Raw genomic sequence first — 7804 nt, 5'->3', positions numbered from 1 at the left:
GCTTCTGGCGTTGACTTCTAAGGCACTAACTATTCGATCTGGTGGAGCAACGCAATAGAGTGAAGCCTATGTTGCCCGGAACGTAGAATTGGCCATCACTTTAAAACTGATGGCAATTATTCCTGTTATATGATGGTAACACTGTTGTATTTTTTTTTGCATTTTATGGTTCGGGCGATGACTTCTACGGCCCTAACTATTCAATCTGTTGGAGCAACGCCCTAGGGTGAAGCCTAGGTTGCTCGGAAAGTAGAAATGACCATAAGTTTCATACTGGTAGCAATTATTCGTTTCATACGATGGAAAAACTGTTGTATTCATATCGTATTTTATGCTTCTGGCGTTGACTTCTAAGGCACTAACTATTCGATCTGGTGGAGCAACGCAATAGAGTGAAGCCTATGTTGCCCGGAACGTAGAATTGGCCATCACTTTCAAACTGGTTGCAATTATTCCTGTTATATGATGGTAACACTGTTGTATTTTTTTTGCATTTTATGGTTCGGGCGTTGACTTCTACGGCCCTAACTATTCAATCTGTTGGAGCAACGCCCTAGGGTGAAGCCTAGGTTGCTCGGAAAGTAGAAATGACCATAAGTTTCATACTGGTTGCAATTATTCGTTTTATACGATGGAAAAACTGTTGTATTTATATTGTATTTTAAGCTTCTGGCGTCGACTTCTAAGGCACTAACTATTCGATCTTGTGGAGCATCGCCCTAGGGTGTAGCCTAGGTTGCCCGTAAAGTAGAAATGACCATAGCTTTCATACTGGTCGTAATTATTCGTTTTATATGATGGAAAAACTGTTCTATTTATTTTGTATTTTATGCATCGGGCGTTGACTTCTAAGGCCCTAACTATTCAATCTGTTGGAGCAACGCACGACGGTGAAGCCTAGGTTGCCCGGAAAGTAGAAACGACGTTAACTTTCACACTGGTTGCTATTACTCGTTCTATACGATGGAAAAACAGTTATATTTATATTGTATCTTATGCTTCTGGCGTTGACTTCTTAGGCCCTAACAATTCGATCTGGTGGAACAACGACCTAGAGTGAGGCCTAGGTTGCCCGGAACGTAGAACTGACCATAACTTTTACACTGGTAGCAATTATTCGTTTTATACAATGGAAAAACTGTTCTATTTATTTTGTATTTTATGCTTCGGGCGTTGACTTCTAAGGCCCTAGCTGTTTGATCTGGTGGAGCAACACCCTAGAGTGAAGCCTAGGTTGCCCGGAACGTAGAAATGTCCATAACTTTCACACTGGTTGCTATTATTCGTTCTGTACAATGGAAAAGCTGTTATATTTATATTGTATCTTATGCTTCTGGCGTTGACTTGTTAGGCCCTAACAATTCGATCTGGTGGAGCAACGCCCTAGAGTGAAGCCTAGGTAGCCCGGAACGTAGAAATGACCATCACTTCCCCACTGGTAACAATTATTCGTTTTATAGGATGGAAAATCTGTTTCACTTATATTGTATTTTATGCTTCTGGCGCTGACTTCTAAGGCTCTAACTATTCGATCTGGTGGAGCAACGCCCTAGAGTGAAGCCTAGGTTGCCTGGAACTTAGAAATGACCATCACTTTCAAACTGGTTGCAATTATTCCTGTTATATGATGGAAAAACTGTTGCATTTATATTGTATTTTATGCTTCGGGCGTTGACTGCTAAGGCCCTAACTATTCAATCTGTTGGATCAACGTCCTAGAGTGAAGCCTAGGTTGCTCGGAATGTAGAAATGACCATAACATTCACACTGGTTGAAATTATTCGTTTAATACGGAGGAAAAGCTGTTGCATCTTTATTGTATTGTATGATTCTGGCGTTGACTTCTAAGGCCCTAACTATTCGATCTGGTGGAGCAACGCCCTAGAGTGAAGCCTAGGTTGCCCGGAACGTAGAAATGACCATCACTTTCAAACTGGTTGCAATTATTCCTGTTATATGACGGAAAAACTGTTGTATTTTTATTGCATTTTATGCTTCGGGCATTGACTTCTAAGGCCCTAACTATTCAATCTGTTGGAGCAACGCCATAGGGTGTAGCCTAGGTGGCCCGGAACGTAGAAATGACCATCACTTTCAAACTGGTTGCAATTATTCCGGTTATATGATGGAAAAACTGTTGTATTTTTATTGCATTTTATGCTTCGGGCATTGACTTCTAAGGCCCTAACTATTCAATCTGTTGGAGCAACGCCCTAGGGTGTAGCCTAGGTTGACCGGAAAGTAGAAATGACCACAACTTTCATACTGGTTGCAATTACTCGCTTTATATGATGGAAAAACTGTTGTATTTATATTGGATTTTATGCTTCTGGCGTTCACTTCTTAGGCCCTAACTATTCGAACTGGTGGAACAACGCCCTAGGGTGAAGCCTAGGTTGCCCGGAACGTAGAAATGTCCATAACTTTTACACTGGTAGCAATTATTCGTTTTATACAATGGAAAAACTGTTCTATTTATTTTGTATTTTATGCTTCGGGCGTTGACTTCTAAGGCCCTAACTGTTTGATCTGGTGGAGCAACGCCCTAGAGTGCAGCCTAGGTTGCCCGGAACGTAGAAATGACCATAACTTTCATTCTGGATGCAATTATTCGTTTTATATGATGGAAGAACTATTGTATTTATATAGTATTTTATGCTGCTGGCGTTCACTTCTTAGGCCCTAACTATTCGATCTGGTGGAACAACGCCCTGGGGTGAAGCCTAGGTTGCCGAAACGTAGAAATGACCATAACTTTCATACTGGTTGCTATTATTCGTTTTATACGGTGGAAAAACTGCTCTATTGATTTTGTATTTTATGCTTCGGGCGTCGACTTCTAAGGCCCTAACTGTTTGATCTGGTGGAGCACCGCCCTAGAGTGAAGCCTAGGTTGCCCGGAACGTAGAAATGACCATAACTATCACACTGGATGCTATTATTCGTTCTATACGATGGAAAAGCTGTTATATTTATTATGTATCTTATGCTTCTGGCGTTGACTTCTTAAGCCCTAACAATTCGATCTGGTGCAACAACGCCCTAGAGTGAAGCCTAGGTTGCCCGGAACGTACAAATGACCATCACTTTCACACGGGTTGCAATTATTCCTGTTATAGGATGGAAAGACTGTTGTATTTTTATTGTATTTTATGCTTCAGGCGTTGACTTCTGAGGCCGTAGCTATTCGATGTGGTGGAAGAACGCCATAGAGTGAAGCCTAGGTTGCCCGGAACGTAGAAATGACCATAACTTTCATACAGGGTGCAATTATTCGTTTTATATGATGGAAGAACTGTTGTATTTATATTGTATTTTATGCTGCTGGCGTTCACTTCTTAGGCCCTAACTATTCGACCTGGCGGAAAAACGCCCTGGGGTGAAGCCTAGGTGGCTCGGAATGTAGAAATGACCATAACATTCACACTGGTTGAAATTATTCGTTTAATACGGAGGAAAAGCTGTTGCATCTTTATTGTATTGTATGATTCTGGCGTTGACTTCTAAGGCCCTAACTATTCGATCTGGTGGAGCAACGCCCTAGAGTGAAGCCTAGGTGACCCGGAACGTAGAAATGACCAGTACTTTCACACTGTTTGCAGTTACTCCTGTTATACGATGGAAAAACTGTTGCATCTTTATTGAATTTTATGCTTCTGGCGTTGACTTCTAAGGCCCTAACTATTCGATCTGGTGGAGCAACGCCCTAGAGTGAAGCCTAGGTTGCCTGGAACTTAGAAATGACCATCACTTTCAAACTGGTTGCAATTATTCCTGTTATATGATGGAAAAACTGTTGTATTTATATTGTATTTTATACTTCGGGCGTTGACTTCTACGGCCCTAACTATTCAACCTGTTGGAGCAACGCCCTCGGGTGAAGCCTAGGTTGCTCGGAAAGTAGAAATGACCATAAGTTTCATACTGGTTGCAATTATTCGTTTTATACGATGGAAAAACTGTTGTATTTATATTGTATTTTATGCTTCTGGCGTTGACTTCTAAGGCACTAACTATTCGATCTGGTGGAGCAACGCAATAGAGTGAAGCCTATGTTGCCCGGAACGTAGAATTGGCCATCACTTTCAAACTGATGGCAATTATTCCTGTTATATGATGGTAACACTGTTGTATTTTTTTTTGCATTTTATGGTTCGGGCGATGACTTCTACGGCCCTAACTATTCAATCTGTTGGAGCAACGCCCTAGGGTGAAGCCTAGGTTGCTCGGAAAGTAGAAATGACCATAAGTTTCATACAGGTTGCAATTATTCGTTTCATACGATGGAAAAACTGTTGTATTCATATCGTATTTTATGCTTCTGGCGTTGACTTCTAAGGCACTAACTATTCGATCTGGTGGAGCAACGCAATAGAGTGAAGCCTACGTTGCCCGAAGCGTAGAATTGGCCATCACTTTCAAACTGGTTGCAATTATTCCTGTTATATGATGGTAACACTGTTGTATTTTTTTTGCATTTTATGGTTCGGGCGTTGACTTCTACGGCCCTAACTATTCAATCTGTTGGAGCAACGCCATAGAGTGTAGCCTAGGTGGCCCGGAACGTAGAAATGACCATCACTTTCAAACTGGTTGCAATTATTCCGGTTATATGATGGAAAAACTGTTGTATTTTTATTGCATTTTATGCTTCGGTCATTGACTTCTAAGGCCCTAACTATTCAATCTGTTGGAGCAACGCCCTAGGGTGTAGCCTAGGTTGACCGGAAAGTAGAAATGACCACAACTTTCATACTGGTTGCAATTACTCGCTTTATATGATGGAAAAACTGTTGTATTTATATTGCATTTTATGCTTCTGGCGTTCACTTCTTAGGCCCTAACTATTCGATCTGGTGGAACAACGCCCTAGGGTGAAGCCTAGGTTGCCCGGAACGTAGAAATGACCATAACTTTTACACTGGTAGCAATTATTCGTTTTATACAATGGAAAAACTGTTCTGTTTATTTTGTATTTTATGCTTCGGGCGTTGACTTCTAAGGCCCTAACTGTTTGATCTGGTGGAGCACCGCCCTAGAGTGAAGCCTAGGTTGCCCGGAACGTAGAAATGACCATAACTATCACACTGGATGCTATTATTCGTTCTATACGATGGAAAAGCTGTTATATTTATTATGTATCTTATGCTTCTGGCGTTGACTTCTTAGGCCCTAACAATTCGATCTGGTGCAACAACGCCCTAGAGTGAAGCCTAGGTTGCCTGGAACGTACAAATGACCATCACTTTCACACGGGTTGCAATTATTCCTGTTATAGGATGGCAAGACTGTTGTATTTTTATTGTCTTTTATGCTTCAGGCGTTGACTTCTGAGGCCGTAGCTATTCGATGTGGTGGAAGAACGCCATAGAGTGAAGCCTAGGTTGCCCGGAACGTAGAAATGACCATAACTTTCATACAGGGTGCAATTATTCGTTTTATATGATGGAAGAACTGTTGTATTTATATTGTATTTTATGCTGCTGGCGTTCACTTCTTAGGTCCTAACTATTCGACCTGGCGGAAAAACGCCCTGGGGTGAAGCCTAGGTAGCTCGGTATGTAGAAATGACCATAACATTCACACTGGTTGAAATTATTCGTTTAATACGGAGGAAAAGCTGTTGCATCTTTATTGTATTGTATGATTCTGGCGTTGACTTCTAAGGCCCTAACTATTCGATCTGGTGGAGCAACGCCCTAGAGTGAAGCCTAGGTGACCCGGAACGTAGAAATGACCAGTACTTTCACACTGTTTGCAGTTACTCCTGTTATACGATGGAAAAACTGTTGCATCTTTATTGAATTTTATGCTTCTGGCGTTGACTTCTAAGGCCCTAACTATTCGATCTGGTGGAGCAACGCCCTAGAGTGAAGCCTAGGTTGCCTGGAACTTAGAAATGACCATCACTTTCAAACTGGTTGCAATTATTCCTGTTTTATGATGGAAACACTGTTGTATTTATATTGTATTTTATACTTCGGGCGTTGACTTCTACGGCCCTAACTATTCAACCTGTTGGAGCAACGCCCTCGGGTGAAGCCTAGGTTGCTCGGAAAGTAGAAATGACCATAAGTTTCATACTGGTTGCAATTATTCGTTTCATACGATGGAAAAACTGTTGTATTCATATCGTATTTTATGCTTCTGGCGTTGACTTCTAAGGCACTAACTATTCGATCTGGTGGAGCAACGCAATAGAGTGAAGCCTACGTTGCCCGGAGCGTAGAATTGGCCATCACTTTCAAACTGGTTGCAATTATTCCTGTTATATGATGGTAACACTGTTGTATTTTTTTTGCATTTTATGGTTCGGGCGTTGACTTCTACGGCCCTAACTATTCAATCTGTTGGAGCAACGCCCTAGGGTGAAGCCTAGGTTGCTCGGAAAGTAGAAATGACCATAAGTTTCATACTGGTTGCAATTATTCGTTTTATACGATGGAAAAACTGTTGTATTTATATTGTATTTTAAGCTTCTGGCGTCGACTTCTAAGGCACTAACTATTCGATCTTGTGGAGCAACGCCCTAGGGTGTAGCCTAGGTTGCCCGTAAAGTAGAAATGACCATAGCTTTCATACTGGTCGTAATTATTCGTTTTATATGATGGAAAAACTGTTCTATTTATTTTGTATTTTATGCATCGGGCGTTGACTTCTATGGCCCTAACTATTCAATCTGTTGGAGCAACGCACGACGGTGAAGCCTAGGTTGCCCGGAACGTAGAAATGACCATCACTTTCAAACTGGTTGCAATTATTCCGGTTATATGATGGAAAAACTGTTGTATTTTTATTGCATTTTATGCTTCGGGCATTGACTTCTAAGGCCCTAACTATTCAATCTGTTGAAGCAACGCCCTAGGGTGTAGCCTAGGTTGACCGGAAAGTAGAAATGACCACAACTTTCATACTGGTTGCAATTACTCGCTTTATATGATGGAAAAACTGTTGTATTTATATTGGATTTTATGCTTCTGGCGTCCACTTCTTAGGCCCTAACTATTCGAACTGGTGGAACAACGCCCTAGGGTGAAGCCTAGGTTGCCCGGAACGTAGAAATGTCCATAACTTTTACACTGGTAGCAATTATTCGTTTTATACAATGGAAAAACTGTTCTATTTATCTTGTATTTTATGCTTCGGGCGTTGACTTCTAAGGCCCTAACTGTTTCATCTGGTTGAGCAACGCCCTAGAGTGCAGCCTAGGTTGCCCGGAACGTAGAAATGACCATAACTTTCACACTGGTTGCTATTATTCGTTCTATACGATGGAAAAACTGTTATATTTATATTGTACCTTATGCTTCTGGCGTTGACTTCTTAGGCCCTAACAATTCGATCTGGTGGAACAACGCCCTAGAGTGAAGCCGAGGTTGCCTGGAACGTACAAATGACCATCACTATCACAAGGGTTGCATTTATTCCTGTTATAGGATGGAAACACTGTTGTATTTCTATTGTATTTTATGCTTCAGGCGTTGACTTTTGAGGCCGCCGCTATTCGATGTGGTGGAAGAACGCCATAGAGTGAAGCCTAGGTTGCCCGGAACGTAGAAATGACCATAACTTTCATTCTGGTTGCAATTATTCGTTTTATACGATGGAAAAACTGTTGTATTTATATCGTATTTTATGCTCCTGGCGTTGACTTCTAAGGACCTAACTATTCGATCTGGTGGAGCAACGCCCTAGAGTGAAGCCTAGGTTGCCGGAAACGTAGAAATGACCATTACCTTCACAATGTTTGCAATTATTCATTTTATACGTTGGAAAAACTGTTATATTTATATTTTATTTTATG

The sequence above is a fragment of the Calliopsis andreniformis genome, unplaced genomic scaffold (assembly GCF_051401765.1).
Source record: "Calliopsis andreniformis isolate RMS-2024a unplaced genomic scaffold, iyCalAndr_principal scaffold0004, whole genome shotgun sequence".
In the NCBI taxonomy this organism is placed as follows: domain Eukaryota; kingdom Metazoa; phylum Arthropoda; class Insecta; order Hymenoptera; family Andrenidae; genus Calliopsis; species Calliopsis andreniformis.
The sequence above is the reverse complement of the archived record's forward strand: the minus strand, read 5'-3'. Positions refer to the sequence as shown.